At 42.8% G+C, this 22,831-nt stretch overlaps 1 pseudogene; it reads left to right on the top strand.

Moving 5' to 3' along the window:
* LOC126950916 (phosphorylase b kinase gamma catalytic chain, skeletal muscle/heart isoform-like) overlaps positions 1 to 15,640 on the top strand; it is a 42,456-nt pseudogene extending 26,816 nt beyond the window's left edge.
* The last annotated feature ends 7,191 nt before the right edge of the window (positions 15,641 to 22,831 follow it).

Raw genomic sequence — 22,831 nt, forward strand, 5'->3', positions numbered from 1 at the left:
TTATGACAAACCCACAGCCAATATCATACTGAATGGGCAAAAACTGGAAAAATTCCCTTTGAAAACTGGCACAAGACAGGGATGCCCTCTCTCACCACTCCTATTCAACATAGTGTTGGAAGTTCTGGCTAGGGCAATTAGGCAAGAGAAAGAAATCAAGGGTATTCAGTTAGGAAAAGAAGAAGTCAAACTGTCCCTGTTTGCAAATGACATGATTGTATATTTAGAAAACCCCATTGTCTCAGCCCAAAATCTCCTTAAGCTGATAAGCAACTTCAGCAAAGTCTCAGGATACAAAATTAATGTGCAAAAATCACAAGCATTCTTATACACCAGTAACAGACAAACAGAGAGCCAAATCAGGAATGAACTTCCATTCACAATTGCTTCAAAGAGAATAAAATACCTAGGAATCCAACTTACAAGGGATGTAAAGGACCTCTTCAAGGAGAACTACAAACCACTGCTCAGTGAAATCAAAGAGGACACAAACAAATGGAAGAACATACCATGCTCATGGATAGGAAGAATCAATATCGTGAAAATGGCCATACTGCCCAAGGTAATTTATAGATTCAATGCCATCCCCATCAAGCTTCCAATGAGTTTCTTCACAGAATTGGAAAAAACTGCTTTAAAGTTCATATGGAACCAAAAAAGAGCACGGATCTCCAAGACAATCCTAAGTCAAAAGAACAAAGCTGGAGGCATCACGCTACCTGACTTCAAACTATACTACAAGGCTACAGTAACCAAAACAGCATGGTACTGGTACCAAAACAGAGATATAGACCAATGGAACAGAACAGAGTCCTCAGAAATAATACCACACATCTACAGCCATCTGATCTTTGACACACCTGAGAGAAACAAGAAATGGGGAAAGGATTCCCTATTTAATAAATGGTGCTGGGAAAATTGGCTAGCCATAAGTAGAAAGCTGAAACTGGATCCTTTCCTTACTCCTTATACAAAAATTAATTCAAGATGGATTAGAGACTTAAATGTTAGATCTAATACCATAAAAATCCTAGAGGAAAACCTAGGTAGTACCATTCAGAACATAGGCATGGGCAAAGACTTCATGTCTAAAACACCAAAAGCAACGGCAGCAAAAGCCAAAATTGACAAATGGGATCTCATTAAACTAAAGAGCTTCTGCACAGCAAAAGAAACTACCATCAGAGTGAACAGGCAACCTACAGAATGGGAGAAAATTTTTGCAATCTACTCATCTGACAAAGGGCTAATATCCAGAACCTACAAAGAACTCAAACAAATTTACAAGAAAAAAACAAACAACCCCATCAAAAAGTGGGCAAAGGATATGAACAGACATTTCTCAAAAGAAGACATTCATACAGCCAACAGACACATGAAAAAATGCTCATCATCACTGGCCATCAGAGAAATGCAAATCAAAACCACAATGAGATACCATCTCACACCAGTTAGAATGGCAATCATTCAAAAGTCAGGAAACAACAGGTGCTGGAGAGGATGTGGAGAAATAGGAACACTTTTACACTGTTGGTGGGATTGTAAACTAGTTCAACCATTATGGAAAACAGTATGGCGATTCCTCAAGGATCTAGAACTAGATGTACCATATGACCCAGCCATCCCATTACTGGGTATATACCCAAAGGATTATAAATTATGCTGCTATAAAGACACATGCACACGTATGTTTATTGCGGCACTATTCACAATAGCAAAGACTTGGAATCAACCCAAATGTCCATCAGTGACAGATTGGATTAAGAAAATGTGGCACATATACACCATGGAATACTATGCAGCCATCAAAAAGGATGAGTTTGTGTCCTTTGTAGGGACATGGATGCAGCTGGAAACCATCATTCTTAGCAAACTATCACAAGAACAGAAAACCAAACACCGCATGTTCTCACTCATAGGTGGGAACTGAACAATGAGATCACTTGGACTCAGGAAGGGGAACATCACACACAGGGGCCTATCATGGGGAGGGGGGAGGGGGGAGGGATTGCATTGGGAGTTATACCTGATGTAAATGACGAGTTGATGGGTGCAGCACACCAACATGGCACAAGTATACATATGTAACAAACCTGCACGTTATGCACATGTACCCTACAACTTAAAGTATAATAATAATAAATTTTAAAAAAAAAACCATGTTGTGATGTAATAGAGTGTGGGGTCTTAAATATTCTACACTTGATGTACAGGAGTAGAGTATGTTTGGGAAGAAACTTTTCAACTTGAATTTGCCTCCTTTACGATAACATCTCTTATGTGCTTGTCTCACTTAAAATGCATTTGTGCTGATTTTCTAATTTAAGAGATACCATCTCTCTCTATTCATTTCTCTCTCTCATTTGTATGCTTATTTTTCTGAGAACAATTTTTTTTCCCAGATAGTGTCTTGCTTCATTGCCCAGGCTGGGGTGCAGTGGCACAAACATGACTCACTGCCGCCTCAACCCTCTGGGCTCTAGCAGTCGTCCTGCCGCAGTCCCCTGAGTAGCTGGGACTGCAGGGGTGCACCACCACGCCTGGCTAATTTTTGTATTTTTTGTAGAGATGGGGTTTCATTATGTTACCCAGGCTGATCTCGAACTCCTAAGCTCAAGTGATCCACCCACCTCAGCCTCTCAAAGTTCTGGGATTACAGGCATGAGCCATCATGCCCGGCCTCTGAAAACAGTTTCTAACTCATTCAGATTAGGTATACTCTCAAGTCCTTGGAAACTGAAATTTTTTTTAACTGGAAAAAGGGTGGTGTAATTTCTTTTCTCAAGGTCAAATGATGGAGATTTTAACATAATGCATAATTTAAGTATAATTAATGTAGCCCAGTTTATTATCTTGAAACATTTTACCCTATTCACTTTTTTTAATTAATGAACTAAGCAGAGGGAATAATTATAAGTCAATAGCAGAGATTATTGTTTGGGTGTTTTTATTTTTTTTCAGTGTTTGTGTTGAGAGATTAGGTTAACACCTCTAGCCAAAAATGTTTGGTTTTAGGGAGGCTAAGAACAACCTACTGAATTTGGAGAATGCAAAGGTAAAAATTTTTATTTATATAGACTGCCTGCCTAACTGGTTAAGTACTACTTCTTCTGCGAAATATTATTTCAATATTCTATGTATTATAATAATAAATTTGTAAGACACATCCTTTATTCTACCATCCTATTGAAAACTTTCAGAAGTCTTTATCCATGGCATGCCCGGGGTTTCACCTGAACCTGATGTAGGATCTGTATAACTTTACTAGGTCTTTTGATTGTTGACTCCAGGCTTAAGTATATTAGAAAGCTCTTTTTGCTATTTGGCCTGTGGATTTCTGAGAGGATCATTCACAATACGTGTAAAATTCAGGTAGGCCTAAGGACAGGCCACCCTGTAGAAAGCAAAATGGCAGTATCTGTTCTCCACTGTCAGAGGCATTATGTAATTGAAATATCCTGTCAGCCACTGTCTTTCTGCTAATTAAGTGGGGCTCAACAAGTAAGCACTAATACCGGTGAACCACTTGGGCACCTTGTGGGTAGAGTTTTGCTGCCACCTAGTGAAATGGGATATCATTGCTTCCTTATCAGGTTCACAAGCAAGTTGTGAAGTTGCTAATAAAGTGGACGCAGAGCTTATTTCTGTGTAGCTCAGGCTGTAATCTTGAAAGCTGAGGAGATACAGACCCATGTCTCAGACTCAGCTGGGTGTCACATTACCACCTGCACATTCGGAGCCACTGCATCTTAATATGTTTTATCCTCTTGGAGAAACTAATCTAGGAGTAAAAGTCAGAATATGGTAGGTGAGGGGGAAAAAGAAAAGATGGCTTGATAGCCACGAGTGCATCAGGAGCAAAATGTTGACTCAGAAAGTTATCTAGATCATGGTCTCCAAATCTGATACTGTTTCCTTATGAAAATACTTTTGAGCGTGTGTCCATAATTACATGTATTGATCATTTAAAATATGTGTCAACAAATGTACTGCTACACTAATGTGAACATGATGAAACAAAATTTGAAAGAGTGAAATAAAAAGGTCAGCACTCTTTTCCTAAGCCCCGATGAATTATTACTCTCCACCGTGGAGGCCATCGATCTAGGTAGTATGTGGATAGCTAATACTTAACTGTTGAATCACCAAGGAACGTCCTAGTGAAGACTGCTGTGGTATCCTTCTTGATGCTGCTATAAAGACACATGCACACGTATGTTTATTGCGGCACTATTCACAATAGCAAAGACTTGGAATCAACCCAAATGTCCATCAGTGACAGACTGGATTAAGAAAATGTGGCACATATACACCATGGAATACTATGCAGCCATAAAAAAGGATGAGTTTGTGTCCTTTGTAGGGACATGGATGCAGCTGGAAACCATCATTCTTAGCAAACTATCACAAGAACACAAAACCAAACACCGCATGTTCTCACTCATAGGTGGGAACTGAACAATGAGATCACTTGGACTCGGGAAGGGGAACATCACACACCAGGGCCCATCATGGGGAGGAGGGAGGGGGGAGGGGGGGGGGGATTGCATTGGGAGTTATACCTGATGTAAATGACTAGTTGATGGGTGCTGACGAGTTGATGGGTGCAGCACAGCAACATGGCACAAGTATACATATGTAACAAACCTGCACGTTATGCACATGTACCCTAGAACTTAAAGTATAATAATAATAATAATAAAAAAGAAAGGAAACTTTGCCACACCAGTAAGTTGAAGTCCTTTCTAATAAAAAGCTTGCAAATGTAAGTCCTTGTACTTCATTCTGCTGCAGAGGACACTATCTAGAAAGTGAAAGACGACACACAATAGAAAAAAATATTTGCAAATCATATATTTATTAAGGTACTTGCATTGTAGAATATATAGAACTCTTACAACTCAACAATAAGACAAATAACCCAATTAAAAAGTGGGCAAAGAATCTCAATAGACATTTGTCCGAATATACAACCACGTGAAAATATGTTCAACACAACCATCAAAGAAATGCAAATCAAAAACAGAATGAGACACTATTTTACATCCACTGTATTAGTCCATTTTCATGCTGCTGATAAAGACATATCTGAGAGTGGACAATTTGCAAAAGAGGTTTAATGACTTACAGTTCCACATGGCTGCGGAGGCCTCACAATCATGGTAGAAGGCAAGGAGGAGCAAGTCACGTCTTAGGTGGATGACAGCAGGCAAAGAGAAATTGGGCAGGGAAACTCCCCCTTATAATACCATCAGATCTTGTGAGACTTATTTACTGTCACAAGAACAGCCAGCATGGGAAAGACCTGCCCCCATGATTCAATTACTTCCCACCAGGTTCCTCCCACAACACTTGAGAATTCAATATGAGATGTGAGTGGGACACAGCCAAACCATATCATCCACTATGATGGCTTTCATCAAAAAAGCAGATAAGTGTTAGTGAGAATGTGGAGGAAGCAGAAGTTCCACACACTGCTGATGGGAATGTAGAATGGTGGATCTACTTTGCAAAACAGTCTGGCAGTTCCTTCAAAAGATAAACGTAGAGTTATCATTTGACTTAGCAATTCCACTTGTTAAAAATAAACTGAGGGCCAGGGCGCAGTGGCTCATGCCTGTAATCCCAGCACTTTGGGAGGCTAAGGCAGGAGGATTGCTTGAGCTCAGGAGTTTGAAACCAGTCTGCGTGACATGGCAAAATCCTGTCTCCACAAAAATACAAAAATTAACTGGGCACGGTGGCATGCACCTGTGGTCTCAGATACTCGGGAGGCTGAGGTGGGAGGATTGCTTTAGCCTGGGAGGTAGAGGCTGCAGTGAGCTGAGATCATGCCACTGCACTCCATCTTGGGTGACTGAGTGAAACCCTATCTAAATTAATTAATTAATTAAAAATAAACTGAGGCACATCAAAATTTTAATGAGTTTATTCGAGCATTCAGTGATTCATGAATTCAGCAGTACCAGACCAAAAGCAGTTCAGTGCAGGCAGGCAAGAGAAAACTTTTTCTAACGTGTTTGTGGAAGCAAGACAAAGAAAATATTTGACTAGTTATGGTGGAAAGTTTTTAGTTAGAGGTTAGTTGGTGGCTTCTGATAGGTTAAGCTTTAGTTTCACTTACTGTTTACATTGAATTGGGTTTGGGTTTCCTTACATAGGAACCCAAAGTGACGGAGCTGTCTCAGCCTAATAGCCTCCCGATTAACTATTTTAACACATTCCTAGGTGTCTACCCAAGAGAACTGAAAGCATATGTTTACACATAAACTTGCCTGTGAATGTTTATATCTGCATTATTCATAATAGCCTAAAGGTGGAAAGAACCTAGTGTCCATCAACTGATGGCTAAACAAAATGTAGTATGTCAATACAATGGCATTTTATTTGTCATAAAAAGGAATGAAGCACTAATACATGCCACAACATGGATGAAACTTAAAAGCATTATGCTAAATGAAAGAAGCCAGGCACAAAAGACCACATATTCTATGATTCCTTTTATAGGAAATGTTCAGAATAGGCAAATCTATGAAGATGGAAAGAAGATTAGTGGTTGCCTAGGACTGGGAGGTGGGGTGAGGAGATTGGGGAATGATAGCTAAAGAAGGTATACAAAGTTTCTTTAGGGGATTATAAAAATGTACTAAAATCGATTGTGGTGATGGTCACACAATTCTGTAACTATACTAAAAACCATTGAATTGCACACTTAAAATTGATGAATTGTAAAGTGTGTGATATCTCAATAAAACTGTTATCAAAATTTTAGGTGCTAATTATTTTGGAAAAGAGTCATTACTTTAAAATAATTCACAACACTATTTCCTTAACTATCAAACTTAAAAATTGCATTTAAAACTATGGTTCAATTCCAAGGATGTGTAAGATCTCTACAAGGAAAACTAAAAAACAGTGCTGAAAGAAATCATAGATGATATAAACAAAGGGAAACACATTCCATGCTCATGATGGGAAGAATCAACATTGTGAAAATGACCATACTGCCCAAAGCAATTTACAGATTCAATGCAGTTCCATCAAAATACCATCACCATTGTTTACACAACTAGAAAAATCCTAAAATGCATATGGAACCAAAAAAAAAAAGCCCACATAGCCAAAGCAATACTAAGCAGAAAGAATAAATCTGGAGGCATCACACTACCCAACTTCAAATTATACTACAAGGCTATAGTTACTAAAACAGCATGGTATTGGTATAAAAATAAGCACATAGACCAATGCAACAGAATAGAGAACCCAGAAATAAAGCCAAATACTTAACAGCCAACTGATCTCCAACAAGGCACACAAAACAGAAATTGGGGAAAGGACACCCTCTTAAATAAATGGTGCTGAGAAAACTGGCTCACTAAGCATGAAACTGGATCCTCGTCTCTCACCTTATACAAAAGTCAACCCAAGATGAATCAAAGACTTAAACCCAAGACCTGAAACCATAAAAACTCTAGAAGATAACATAGGGAAAGCTCTTCCAGACATTGGTTTAGGCAAAAGATTCATGGCTAAGACCCCAAAAGCGAACGCAACAAAAATAAATAAATGGGACCTAATTAAACTAAAAAGCTTCTGCACAGCAAAAGAAATACTCAGCAGAGTAAACAGACAACCCACAGAGTGGGAGAAAATATTTGCCAACTATGCATCTGACAAAGGACTATAAGGACTAGAATCTATAAGGAGCTCAAACAAATCAGTAGAAAAAAAACAAATAATCCCATTCAACAGTGGGCAAAGGACATGAATAGACAATTCTCAAAAGAAGACATACAAACAGCCAACAAACATATGTAAACATGCTCAACATCACTAATCACCAGGGAAATTCAAATTAAACCCACAATGTAATACCGCCATACTCCTCTACAATTTAAAAGTCAAAAAACAGTAGATAATGACATGCTAGTGGTGAAAAGGGAACACTTTTTTTTTTTTTTTTTTTTTTTTTTTTTGAGACAGAGTCTCGCCCTCTCACCCAGGCTGGGGTGCAATGGCAAGATCTCGGTTCACTGCAACCTCTGCCTCCTGGGTTCAAGTGATTCTCCTGCTTCAGCCTCCTGAGTAGCTGGGATTACAGGTGCACACTACTATGCCTGGCTAATTTTTTATATTTTTAGTAGAGATGGGGTTTCACCATGTTGGCAAGACTGGTCTCGAACTCCTGACCTCAAGTGATCCTCCCGCCTTGGCCTTCCAAAATGCTAGGATTACAGGCGTGAGCCACCGCACCCGGCCGAAAAGGGAACACTTTTACACTGCCAGTGGGAATGTAAACTACAACCACTGTGGAAAACAGTATGGATATTCCTTAAACAACTAAAAGTAGAAATCCATTTGATCCAGCAATTCCTACTACTGGGTATCAATCCAAAGGAAAATAAGTTATTATATGAAAAAGACACATGCAAATGCCTGTTTCGAGCAACACAATTCACAATTGCAAAGATATGGAACCAATCTAAGTGCCCATCAACCAATGAGTAGATAAAGAAAAAGTGGAATATATACACCATGGAATAAAACTTGGCCATAAAAAGGAACAAAACAATGTCTTTTGCAGCAACTTGGATGGAACTAGAGGCCATTATTCTAAGCGAAGTAACTCAGGAATGGAAAACCAAATGTTGTATGTTTTCACCTATAAGTAGGAGCTAAGCTATGAGGATGTAAAGGCATAAGAATGATACAGTGAACCTTGAGGACTCTGGGGGAGGGGTGAGAAGAGGGTGAGAGGTAAAAGAGTACACTTTGGGTACAGTGTACACTGCTCAGGTGATGGGTGCACTCCATGTATGAAGAGAAAACAAAAAATATACTCATATATTCTTTCATAAATGCCATCTTCTAAGAAGAATGCCATACCCTCTAGGAAAAGAAAGTCAGGTATATGTGTGTAAAGAACATATTTTAGCAATTGTTTCAATCAGCTCCTCAGGCTAGATCTATACTCTTGGCAGTCTTCCTCCCTGTCAAGCCTTGAGCAGGACACAGGGGCCTGGCTGAGCTTGGGGTCACTGAGAGTGGGCTGAGACCTCAGTCCTGGTGACAAGTGAAATCAGACAGAGCCTGGCTTGAGGGTTTCCTGAAAACTCATTCCAGCTGGGCATGGTGGCTCTTGCCTGTAATCCTACCACTTTGGGAGGCCAAGGTGGGTGGATCACTTGAGGTCAGGAGTTCAAGACCAACCTGGCCAATATGGTGAAACCCCATCTCTACTAAAAATACAAAAATTATCTGGGCATGGTGGCACGCTCCTGTAATCCCAGCTACTTGGGAGGCTGAGGCAGGAGAATCACTTGAACCCAGGAGGCGGAGGTTGCTTTAGCCTGGGCAACAGAACAAGACTCTGTCTCAAAAAACAAAAACAAAACAAAACAAAACAAAAAACTCATTCCACTTCTGGTCTGCTGTATGCTTCTCCTGGGACATTGACAGGAAGTTGCCAAGTCTAAACAATGAACCAAATATATTCATACAGAAATGTAGAGAAGAGGTGAACCAGAGGGCTGGGCCTGCCTTAGGAGTCCAACACAATGAATTCATGGCTCATGAGTGTTTTGTAAGAAAGCAATAGATCAGCCACGGTCCAGAACTGCAGCGTGGGAAGACAAGCCATTCAGACTTATGAATAATCACTGCTCACTGGCTTATCATCACATCCATTCTAGAACACAGGACTCCTCAAGGATGTAGTTTAAGTTCCCTATAATTGGGGTCAAAGGTCACACCTTTACAATGAGGAGACTTCTATTCCCCATTCATCAAACCTGAGTGGGTTTTACTTGTGTTTTTAGAAAAAGAAGCAAAACTGTATATTCCTCCTTAAATTTAATCTTAAATTTCTTTATGTCCAGCTTGTTGGCAGATGCTTTTTCATGAGACTGTTCTAGATATTCACATATATCACACACATATATACACATATCTGACATTCCATTCACAGTGTGACGTTTTCCATCAGTGCCTTTCCTGGGCACTGATAAATTCAGAATTGCACTTAAGAGAGTAGGTGAAATTCTGAATCCTGGATTGGCCTGAATTCACATTAAGGCAGCCATGATAAGCCTGTGAGCATAATGAATGTCTTCTGCATCTTCAAATTCCAGAGACCTGGATTCTTATAATAGACTCCGTCCCCCACTACCATTTTCCAGCAACCATACTCAGAGTCTTCAGCTAGAAAGAGGGCTGATCATACCTGCACAGCCATCCTCACAGATCTGGGGAGGTCATGAATATGAAAGTGCATTGTGAGATGCACAGACAGACCTGGGTTTGAAGTTTGTTTCCACTTTTTTTTCTTTTCTTTTGAGGCAGAGTTTTGCTCTTGTCACCCAGGTTGGAATGCAATGGCTCTGTCTTGGCTCACTGCAACCTCCACCTCCTGGGTTCAAGCAATTCTCCTGCCTCAGCCTGCCGAGTAGCTGGGATTACAAGCGCCTGCCCTGAGGCCTGGCTAATTTTTGTATTTTTAGCAGAGACGGGGTTTTGCCATGTTGGCCAGGCTGGTCTCAAACTCCTGACCTCAGGTGATCCACCTGCTTTGGCATCCTTAAGTGCTGGGATTATAGGCATGAGCCATTGCACCTGGCTATTTCCACCATTTATTGATGGGGGGACCTTGGAAAATTTACTTCACCTCTTTTATCCTTAGATTTTTTATCTGTAAAGATGGACGCTAGTATCTGCCCACAGACGAGCTATGCAGATTAAATGGGATAAATGTATTTAAACGGGATGAGTAAGTGCTCAATAAATGGTAGCTATTGTTATTGCTATTATGCTGATATTTATAGCAGTTCCATCAATATGCTCACGAGTTTTGTCAGCCTCACCCATATGCTTGGAATAACAAAAAAGATATTTTTGGAGTAGAGGATGGGAAAGTTTGGAAAATGTGGAGAAGGATGTACCATGGGTATAGGGAAAGTTAGGAGGAAATGGCCTTTCTGAAATGAAGGGCTTTGGAAAGTAGAAAACTGGGGCCAAGAAGTCAAGAGGTGCCAGACAGTGAATGCCTCTGAAAGCTGGATAAAGACCTTTGATCTTAGTCCTGAAAGTGTCAGCCTCTGTGACTGTTTTTAGTGCTGGCCAGAATGACTGTAGGTTTCTCTGGTTACGCAGACCCTGGTGCCAGGTTCTCACAGCGGCAGAGCTTCTGAGCAAATAGGGCAGTGGGTGGGGCCCACGGTAGGGAGGGGTCCCAATTGGGTCTCCTCACTTCACCAAGGGCTCTCATGGTCAGCCCCAGGGGTCACTGGCTCCCTGTGGCCATAGCACTAGCTGGACTCACTTGGGCATCAGGCCCTCAGGCATGGCCTAATACCCTATGTTTTTATTTTTAAATATTTTTTTTAAAATGTAATTAATGATTATTAGTGTAGAAAATCCGGAAAATTCTTCAAATGGCAAAGAAGAAAATAAAAACAGTAATTTCATGTTTTAGTTCTAACTACTACCTTTTGGATCTACACAGTTTTAAAAAGTAGTTTTGTAATCCACTTTTTTCATTATAATAGAGCATAAACATTTCCTCAAGCCATAAATATTCCTATACAATCACGCTATAATCGATCACATAGGTTAAATGAGTTAATACATGTATAGCTCTTAAATCAATGAGTGGCACATGGTAAGCATTCAGCATATCTTAGCAATTATTATATTAGGGATATGTATTTAAACCACATGTATAATTAAATCAGCCCTTTATCATTGGACTTGAGGATGATTTTCACTTTCTCATTTATATAGTCATGCTCCAGTGTGCATCTTTGTGAACAAATGTGTACTCACATTTCTGATGACTTCCTCAGGATGTATTCCTAGTAGAATGACTGGATCACAGAATATGCAATTTTTTTTTTACTATCAATACGGGTTCCTAAGTACCTTTACCATTTATATGTGCTCTCAGATATTAAAAAAAAAAAAATTTCTCTCCTGATGAGTCTGGGTTTGGCATTGGTTTCCCTTCTGAGAGACAGGAATTCTGCAGCTGGGAAAAAAAAAAAAAATACAACTGCTCCATTTCATAACAGCAGCTGTAAGGTATGACCACAGAGGCTTAAAGAAAACTCAGAACAGCTCTGCCATGTAACCAGTTATGAGGTTTTGGGTAAGGTAACTGACTTTTCTGTGTCTCTATTTCTTGACCTGTAGAATGGTTTTAACAACATCTGCATCCCTTAAAGTTGATTGGAGGATTAAATGAGAATTCTAAATCTCCTCCGACAGTGTTCAACACATAGTAAGGGTTCCTACTTGACAGTACTCATTAGTAGACACGGAAGCTGTACAATCACAGTGCGGTAGCACAGCAGCAATAGCCATACCAGCCAGAACTGAAAAGCCCAGCCACAGCCCTTACCACTGCCTCCTCTAACAGCTTTAGCCAAATGGAGACAATATCAGGGTGGGCAGTGGGCTGGGCCTTCCCTCCTACCCCAGCAATCTGGACAAGAATATGAGTCTTTGTCTTTCCCCCACCTCTTCTGCTGGCCACAGTGGGAGACATCCAAAACCTCAGAAGTTTACCCCTCCCCAGTAGCCATGGAAGTGACAGAGCCAAGCCTGGATGGCCTGAGGCCTACCTCACACTTGGGAAGCCAAGAAGAGGTCCTGATCTGCCAGATTTGGGCCTGATATGCCAAAAGTGAGCCTAATCCATCAGAAGCCAGCACTATACTGTATTCCGGAAATGAGGAGACTCTCCAGAAAGAGGCCTGACCTACCGGAAGTGGGCCTAATCCACGGGAAGTAAGCTTGATCCTGTCGGAAGCTGACTTGGCCAGCCAGAAGTGAGGATGAGGCTTAATTGGCAAGGTTGGGATGGAGGGCCTAATCCTTCTCAGGGGCCTCCTGCTTTCTGCCAGATGTAGTGCAGTTTCTTACCTTTTTTTTTTTTTTTTGAAAATAGTTTTTTTTTTTTTCCTGAGATGGAGTCTCACTCTGTTACCCAGGCTGGAGTGCAGTGGCACAATCATGACTCACTGCAACCTCTGCCTTCCAGGTTCAAGCAATTCTCCTGCCTCAGCCTGCTGAGTAGCTGGGATTACAGGCACGTACCACCAGGCCTGGCTAATTTTTGTATTTTTAGTAGAGACGGGGTTTCACCATGTTGGTCAGGCTGGTCTAACACTCCTGACCTCGTGATCTGCCTGCCTCAGCCTTCCAAAGTGCTGGGATTACAGGTGTGAGCCCCCACGTCCGGCAGGGCTAGGCGTTTCTTCAGGTAAGTCCTCTCCCAGGTTCCTATTACCCTAGTTCCAGGCCAGGATGGCTACTAGTGACCAGGGAAGCAATGGGCCGTTAGCTGGTGGCCCTGTGGGCAGTACCCCGCCCTGCCCTGGGTCCTGAAATTGGATGTTGGGGGAGTCCCCGCCAAAGCACCATTTCTGTTCCATCTCCATTGTCTCTTTAGACTTCCTCTTTTTTTTTTCTTTTCTTTCCTTTTTTTTTTTTTTTTTTTTTTGAGATAGTCTTGCTCTGTCCCCCAGGCTGGAGTACAGTGGGGCCATCTCAGTTCACTGCAACCTCCGCCTCCCGGGTTGAAGCGATTCTCCTGCCTCAGCCACCTGAGTAGCTGGGACTACAGGCATGTGCCACCACACCCATCTATTTTTTGTATTTTTAGTAGGTACAGGGTTTCACCTTGTTGGGCAGGCTGGTCTCCAGCTACTGGCCTCAGGTGAACTGCCTGCCTCGGCCTCCCAAAATGCTGAGATTATAGACATGAGCCACTGTGCCTGGCCTGGACTTCCTCTTCTGAGCGCCCTGCTGACCTGTCCTGGTGATGACTGTTCCTGCAGAGGTCTGCGGGACCCCCAGTCACCTGGCCCTGAGATCGTCCAGTGCTCCATGAATGGAGACCATCCAGGCTACGGGAAGGCGGTGGACATGCGAGTGCGCTGGGGGAGGAGGATCACCCGCCTGGGCTGGGTGAGCGAGGAATAGGCAGGGCTGAGTCGGTGCCCCTGGTGCTGGGGTAAGTGGCCCTGGGCCCTCCAACGTCCAAGTGGAGCACTGGTGTCATCATGTACACGCTGCTGGCCAGCTCCCCACCCTTCTGGCACTGGAAGCAGTTGCTGATGCTGAGGATGATCATCAGCAGCAACTACCAGTTTGACTCGCCCGTGTGGGATGATTACTCGGACACGGTGAACGACCTGGTGAGAGGCCAGGCCGCCTGGCTCCTGGACTCAGGGCCACAATGTCAGGCTCCCCTGCCCGGGGAGGCTCCACCTCTCCTGACATGCTGGAGGAGACCTGCCTTGACGTTCTCGATTCCCCTCTCCTCCCCTCCCAGGTCTCCCGATTCCTGGTGGTGCAACCCCAGAGCTGCTGCACAGCGGAAGAGGCCTTGGCACACCCCTTCTTCCAGCAGTAGGTGGTGGAGGAAGTGCGGCACTTCAGCCCCCGGGGGAGGTTGAAGGTACGAAGCGTCCCAACCCAGGCCCTGTGGCAGTTGCCGCCAGCTCCCCAAGCGCAAACCTCTAAGTCCTCTCCTCTCCCAGGGATCCTTACACCCAGCGGGGTTCCAGAGTACCCACCCCTCCCCTCCCAGCCGCCCTGTGATGGCTTCAGAGGTGGCAGGTGGCAGCCCACTGGCTCCGTCCCTGCGGATGCTGGCCAAGAGGGAAGTGGGGGACACTAGGAGGGCCCCGCAGAAGCCACCAAAGGCTTCGTGGCAAACGAGCCCAGAGCGTCCCTGTGCTGGAGGTGCTGCAGCCCAGCTTCTCCGCCTGGCCCTGCAGGTGATCACTCTGACCTTGCTGGCTTCAGTTCGGATCTACTACCAGTACTGCTGGGTGAAGCCGGTGACGCGGAACATCCTCACCCGAGACTCACCCCTACACCCTCCAGCTTCTGTGCCGGCTCATCAATGCCTACACTTTCGAAATCTATGGCCACTGGGTGAAGAAGGGGCAGCAGCAGAACCAGGCAGCTCTTTTCAAGAACACACCCAAGGCCGTGCTCCTCTCCCTAGCTGAGGAGGACTACTGAGGGGCTGGCCAGTCAGGGAGGTCTGGGGGGCAGGTGGGGAGGGGAAGCCACGGAAATACAAGTCAAAGGGGTAAGATGTGTGCAGGCCTCTGCGGAAGGAGCACTTAGCCCTGGCCAGGAACCCCTGGAGCTAAGGCCACGACCCCCTCTCAAAGGCTGTTCACAAGGGAAGCGGGTGTTCCCACCACACAGCAATACTTGCAGGCTGGGGCAGGCCCTGAGTGGGCAGAGATCACTTGTGGCCTGAGAACCAGGAACCCCCTGCTCCTCCACTTCCTAGATGAGCCACCATCTCTGTTTCTCTTTAGGGGAGGCCCAGAGTTACTGACACTGAGACCCTTTTCCCTTAGGGTCCCAGGGTGAGGATCAAAGACACAGAAATGTCTGAGATACACAATCGCAGGAGATTTTATTGACTCCATGACATCTAGTGACAGTGTGGGAGCAGACTACTCTCCAGGGACATGTTTTTGAAGCCATATGGAGAAGGGAGCCCAGGCAAGGTGGCTCACACCTGTAATCTCAGCACTTTGGGAGGTTGAGGTGGGAGGATCGCTTAAGGCCAGGAGTTTGAGACCAGCCCGGGCAACATAGTAAGATCCCATCACTACAAAAATTCAAAAAATTAGCCAGGCATGGTGGTGCACACTTACAGTCCCAGCTGCTCAGGAGACTGAGGTAGGAGAATTGCTTGAGCCCAGGAGCTCAAGGCTGCAGTGAGCCGTGATCTCCACTGCCCTCTAGCCTGGGCAACAGGGCAAGACCCTGTCTTGAAAAAAAAAAAAAAAAGAAAGAAAGAAAGAAAAATGAAAGGGGAAGCTTCTGATATTTGTCTTTCTGGAGTACTGTTTGCTTTGTGATTCCCACAATGCACCACTTCACCTAGTACATCATTTGGTTCTCCCAGACCCTTTCAGGACTGAACTGTGCTTTAAATAGTTACATGCCTGTCTGTTACACAAGTGGAAACTAGTTTTCTTCAGAGGCACACGAAACAACAGCTGAGGCCATGAAGAAAGCATTCTCCTGCCACAGCAACTGGCTGGAAAAGCAAACACACAAGTGATCCTCCTGCCTCAACCTCCCTACTAGCTGGGACTACAAGCATTTGCTACCATGAAGGGCTAATTTTTTTTTTTTAATTTTTAGTAGAGATGTGGTCTATGTTGCCCAGGCTGGTCTTACTCCTGGGCTCAAGCGATCCTCCCACCTCAGCCTCCCAAATTGTTGGAATTACAGGCATGAGCCATTGTGTCCAGCCCTACATCACATATCTAAAAACAATCATCAGAGGTAAATGTAACAGGTGTTATTGTTATTAACTTCATTTAACAGATGAAACACACTGAAGCAAATAGAAATGAAAAATTGGGCTTTTAAAGTGGATTTTTTGGCCGGGCATGATGGCTGACGCCCAAAAGTGGTAAAGACTGAAAAATAATTAGCATTTTAACTCATCAACAAAATAGTAACTATTTTGATTGTTAATACTTTCAGCTTGATCCCAGTGCAAGAAAACAATCTGAAATGGGAACAAAGATTTATTTATTTTTTTTAAAGTTCACTACTATATGGATTTTTTTTTTTTTTTTTTTTTTTTTTTTTTTTGAAACAAAGTCTCACTCTGTCACCCAGACTGGAGTGCAGTGGCGCGATCTCAGCTCACTGCAAGCTCCGCCTCCCGGGTTCATGGCATTCTCCTGCCTCAGCCTCCTGAGTATCTGGGACTGCAGGGGCCCACCACCACACCCAGCTAATATTTTGTATTTTTAGTAAAGATGAGGTTTCACCGTGTTAGCCAGGATGGTCTCAATCTCTTGACCTCGTGATCCATCTGCCTCAGCCTCCCAAAGTGCTGGGATTACAGCACCCCAGGCGTGAGCCACCACTCCTGGCCCACTATATGGAAAATTTTTAAGAAACTGAAGCATTCAGCAATAAAAAATTAATTGGCAAGTTACGTCAATTTACCTAAAAGAATATTGTGTAGGCATTTTTAAAAACTTTATACATTTCTAATTGTAAGAGAAGATAGTAATGATATACTAAGTGAAATAAAAAATAAAAAATTTACTTCATTTAACCTCAACTTTCCTTCCTTCCTTCCTTCTTTCTTTTTTTTTTTTTTTTTTTTTTTTTTTTTTTTTTTTTTTTTTTTTGACAGAGTCTTGCTCTGTCTCCCAGGCTGGAGTGCAGTGGTACGATCTCCGCTCACTGCAACCTCCACCTCGTGGGTTCAAGTGATTCTCCTGCCTCAGTCTCATGAGTAGCTGGGACTACAGATGCATGCCACCAAGCCCAGCTTATTTTTGTTGTTGTTGTATTTTTAGTAGAGATGCGGTTTCACTCTGTCAGGCTGCTCTCCAACTCCTGACCTCAAACTGAAATGGGAACAAAGATTTATTTTTTTAAAGAAAGTTCACTACTATGTGGATTACAGGCGTGAGTCGCTGCACCCAGCCTTGTTTTTTCTTTTGAAACGAGTCTCACTCTGTTGCCCAAGCTGATGATCCACCTGCCTCGGCCTCAGATGATCCACCTGCCTAGGCCTCCCAAAGTGCTGGGATTATAGGCATGAGCCACTGCGCCCAGCCTCTTTTTTTTTTTTTTTTTTGTTGTTGTTGTTGTTGTTGTTGTTGTTGAAATAGAGATGGGGTTTTGTTATGTTGACTAGGCTGGTCTCGAACTCCTGACCTGGAGCAATCCTCCCATCTTGGCCTCTCAAAATACTGGGTGAACAGGTGTGAGCTACTGTGCCAGCCCTCAACTGTTTTTTTAAATGCAGAAAAATTACTGGAAAGGCTTCAGTGAGCTGTGATCATACCACTGCAGTTTAGGAGTGTGAGACTATCCTAGGTAACAGGGTGAAACCCCACCTCTACAAAAAATACAATTTTTTTTTTTTTTGAGATGGAGTCTCACTCTGTCGCCCAGGCTGGAGTACAGTGGTGTCATCTTGGCTCACTGCAACCTCCACCTCCTGGGTTCAAGTGATTCTCTTGCCTCAGTCTCCTGAGTAGCTGCAATTACAGGCACCTGCCACCATGCCCAGCTACTTTTTGTATTTTTAGTAGAGACGGGGTTTCACCATGTTGGCCAGGCTGGTCTTGAACCTCACCTCAGGTGACCCACCTGCCTCGGCCTCCGAAAGTGCTGAGATTACAGGCGTGAGCCACTGGCCTCTACCCTTCTCTTTACTAGAACAAAGGAATATTTCCATTTCTAGTTACCTAGTTTCCCACTAGGTCAGGGAAGACAGAACTGCTTTTAATATTATTTTGCTGCTTGAAGAATTAACTCAATCATATGCCCTGACCAATTCACATGGAATTGAACTCCTTGGTCTATCAAATGGTTTTAATTTCACTAGGAGAAGGAGAAACCTTCATGAAGTAGGTCTACAGCAGAGCCAACCTTATCTGCTGCTATAATTTTGCCCCAGTTTTTAAAGGCCTCATTAAAGAGATAGAGGCCATGATTCCACAGGGATTTATAAACTCATCAGGGAAATGTCACGGAATGAAATAATGAAGTCAACACACTATTTGGTGAGTTATCGTCAGAACCACACTGTATTTGGCTGTGAGCACTGTATATCATGGCTTAATTAGAAACACCCGTTAACCAGGAGCCAGACTGACATTTTTATCTTGCACCCACACTTCTAAATTATTCCTCAAATGGAATATGTTGTAGCAGCCAAGATATCCAACCCTGACATTACATGCATGGGCCCAACCAGGCAATAGGCCTGGAAGAAAATCAGACAGTAGCATCCTGGGACATTCTCTTATTTATTTAACATGTGTGTCCACTCGTTTAATAAGCAAGCATGGTGCTAGATGCTCTGGAGAATATACTTATAAGAGGTCTTGTCCCAAAGTTCCAACAGGATAAACTCAAAGGAAAAAATGGGCAAGTTGCTTCATTTCTCTGCATCTCAGTTTCTGCTTCTGAAAATGAGGACGATACTAGTTTATACCCCAGAGTGTTGCTGGAAGCAATTAAAGATAAAAGACACAAAGCCATGCCGTGAAGAATAAATGAGATACGTAGATAGATGATAGATAGATAGATAGATAGATAGATAGATATGTATAGGTGGAGAGAGAGAAACAGATGGATAGGCATAGAGAAACAAATTAGATAGATAAATAGATGATGATAGATGATAGATATGTATAGATGGAGAGAGAAACAGATGAATAAGAATAGATAGATAGATAGATAGATAGATAGATAGATAGATAGATAGATAGATGATAGATACATAGATACGGAGGAATAGGTGGATACATAGATAATAGATAGATAGATAGATAGATAGATAGATAGATAGATAGATAGATAGATACATAACAGATAGATATAGATATGTATAGATGGAGAGAGAGAAAAATGAATGGATAGATATATGGATAGATGGATAGGGAGAGATACATAGATATAGATCAATAGATGGATACATGATGGGTAAATAGATATGTATAGATGGAGAGAGAGAAATAGATGGATAAACAGATGGATAGCGATAGATAAATAGAGAGATGTAGATAGATACAGAGATGGATAGCTAGATAAGCAGACAGATGTGAAAAATACATATGTATATGTGTAGTTATAAATATGTATGTATGTATTTATACGTGTGTGTGTGTGTGTGTGTATGTGAACTCTCCACACATCCTGGGTTGTCAGAGACAAGAGGGAGCCCAGCATAAAGTACCTGCTGAGGCAGACATGAAAATTCTGAATTTTGAATGTGTTCCCCACACCACGCAGATCCATAGCACAGCATAAAACATTTGGCATTTGGAAGCATTTTGTGCTTTTCTGTTTGTTTTCAGTTAAATTTTGCCTGTAGTTCTACGTACTTAGGGGGTGCAAGTGCAAGTTTCTTAGGGAATGTATTGTGGAGTGGTGAAGTCTGGGCTTTTCATGTACCCGTCACCCGAGTAGTGAACATTGTACCCAATAGGTACTTTTTCGGCCCTCACCCCCTCCCTGCCTCCCACCTTTTGTAGTCTCCACTGTCTATTATTCCCTCTGTATGTCCATGTGTACGCATTGTTTAGCTCCCACTTACAAGTGAGACCATGTGGTATTTGGCTTTCTGTTCCTGAGTTATTTCACCTAGGATTATGGCCTCCAGTTCCATTCATGTTGCTACAAAAGACATGATTTCATTACATTCTTTTTAATGGCTGAGTAGTATTTCATGGTGTATATATAGCACATTTTTTAAATTCAATCTTCCCTTGATGGGCCCTTAGGTGGATTCCACATCTTTGCTATTGTGAATAATACTATGATAAACATACAAGTGCAGGTGTCTTTTTGATATCTTTATTTTTAGAGGCAGGTTGAAGCATGAGTGGATTGTGGCAAGGCAGAGATCCATCCATGAGAAGGGCATTTCAGGCAAAAGGAATGGCTTGGACAAAGGGGTGACAGTGTAGAAATACATGGTGTGAATGAGGATAAAATGCAACAAGCCCCATTTGGCTTGAGCAAAAAATACTGCAGGAGAAAGAACTAGATGCAGTTAGGGCATGAATCAGAAATAATTTCAGCTTCCTAAAGGGAAGCAATGAAACTTGATTTCCATCATATCTTGGAAGTGAATAAAGCCCAGAAGGTTTAAGGTATCAGTTTGAAGAACTTGAGTGTCATGGTTCATGCCACTGAGCCTCTGAGGATTGTGTTGAATAAATGTTTAGAAATAGTGCTTTATGAGTATTGCTGTTAATTAAGTATTAAGGAGTAATCGTGTAATTGCCTGATGGATTCTTATTCCCTACTGCACAGATAGAGCCAATTTACTGAGACAGAAGTGTTGTAATAAAGAGTTTAATAAACACAGAGCCAGCTAAGCAGGAGATAGGAGTTTATTACTCAGTTCAGTCTCCCTGAAAGCTTGGAAGCTAGGGCTTGTGTGGATAATTTGGCTGGGAGGGGCTAAGCAGTGAGTGCTGCTTATTGGTTGGAGATAAAATCATAGGGATGTGGAAAACAGTGCTCGTGAGCTGAGTCAGCCTTTGGGTGGGGACCACAGGACTGGGTTGAGTCATGAGTCGTGGGTCCAAATGGAATTAGTTGTAAGAATGCAAAAGTCTGGAAAACATCTCAAAAGGCCCCTCTTAAGTTCTACAATAGTGATGTTATCTATGTGAGCAATCGGGTAAGTCACAAATCTTGTGACCTCTGGCTTCATGAATCCTGAGTGATTAGGGATTATAAGAAAGCAAGCTATGGAACAGTGGCGGGTTATTATTTAACTATGCCTACATCTTAGCAGAATTCAGACTCCTTCTATAATCCCAATCTCGTGGCCTTTCATGGGTCTTACAAAGGTGGTGTCAGTACTGGGACAAGGAGGAGGTCAGTTTTAGAAAGGGACTCTTATCATCCTTGATTCAAAGTCAAAGTATAAATTAAATTTCTCCATGGTTTGGTTGGCCTATGCCCAGGAATGAACAAAGGCAGCTTGGAGGTTAGAAGCAAGATGGAATCAGTTAGGTGAGATTTCTTTCCCTGTCATAATTTTTCTATGTTCTATTCCTCTCACTGTCATACTTTTTGCTGTTTCAATCATAATGGAGATACCTGAGCTACAACATTTCCAAGATTTATCAGCATCTCTTCTAGAGATTAAACAGGTGCTGCAGATGGTTGACCTTCAAACCCATAGTTGGAATGAACAGAAGCTTGTGGCTGGCCCACAAAATGAGCCCATGAAGAAAGGTGACATGTCCTGTGGTCTTCCACAAAGTGTCTCTAGCAGTCATGGTGGCAGCATTCCAGCATTCCAGCATTCCAAGGGCTGCAGGATAGAAAATTCCCAAAGCAACGGTCTTTTCCAGTTTTGCAGTGGAAGCCTTCTCCTGCAAGAAAGAAACCAAAGCAAAGATCAGACTACAAGCAGCAAGGTCAGAGTCCACGGGAAGGATACCTTCCTGCAGAAAGCCAAACATCAGGAACCAGAAAAGAAAGCTTCCTAAAGAAGCCAGAGAAGTCAAGACTAGCCCCACCTGGCTGGAATTTCCAGAGACAAATGAAAATGCAGTTGCATGTTTCAGCCTGGTCTTATCATCTAGGTGAGGCTAGACCCTGCCTGCCTGGTCTCATGCTTATTACTCTGCACAACGTAGGTGGACAAGAAATACCCCTGGAGTGACCTGGAAGGGGAAAATAATGCCATCTTCAGTTTCAATTTTCAGAGAGGGGTTTGCAAGGAAAGTACATTTGTCCACGAATCAGGCAGTCTGAGTGCCATAGCCCAGTACAAAGGCTATGGAACCAGCAAATTTGAGTTCCAATCCAAAACTCTGTCTCCAAAACCAGATTAAGAGACAGGGTCCCAGGCCATGTCAACCTGTTATACTAAATCAGAAATGTGGTCTCTGCTCTGGACTTCTGCTTTGGTGGTTTGCCCTTGACATGATAAGTGATATGCTGATCCTGACTTCATTGAATAAATAATGAACAAATATTTAAAAGAGGTACAACAAGGCTGGGTATGGTGGCTCACATCTGTAATCTCAACACTTTGGAAGGCCAAGACAGGAAGATTGATTCAACTCAGTTCGAGACCAGCCAAGCAACATATTGAGACCACCCTCTCTGCAAAACAAAAAAATATTAACCAGGTATGGTTGTGCGCACCTGTTGTCCCAGTTACTTATCAGGCTGAGGTGGGAGGATTGCTTGAGCAGGGGAGGTCGAGGATGCAGTGAGCTATGATGGTGCCACTGCACTCCAGCCTGGGTGACAGAGCAAGACTCTGTCTCAGAAAAAAAAA

Source organism: Macaca thibetana, chromosome 3, assembly GCF_024542745.1.
Source record: "Macaca thibetana thibetana isolate TM-01 chromosome 3, ASM2454274v1, whole genome shotgun sequence".
Classification (NCBI taxonomy): Eukaryota; Metazoa; Chordata; class Mammalia; order Primates; family Cercopithecidae; genus Macaca; species Macaca thibetana.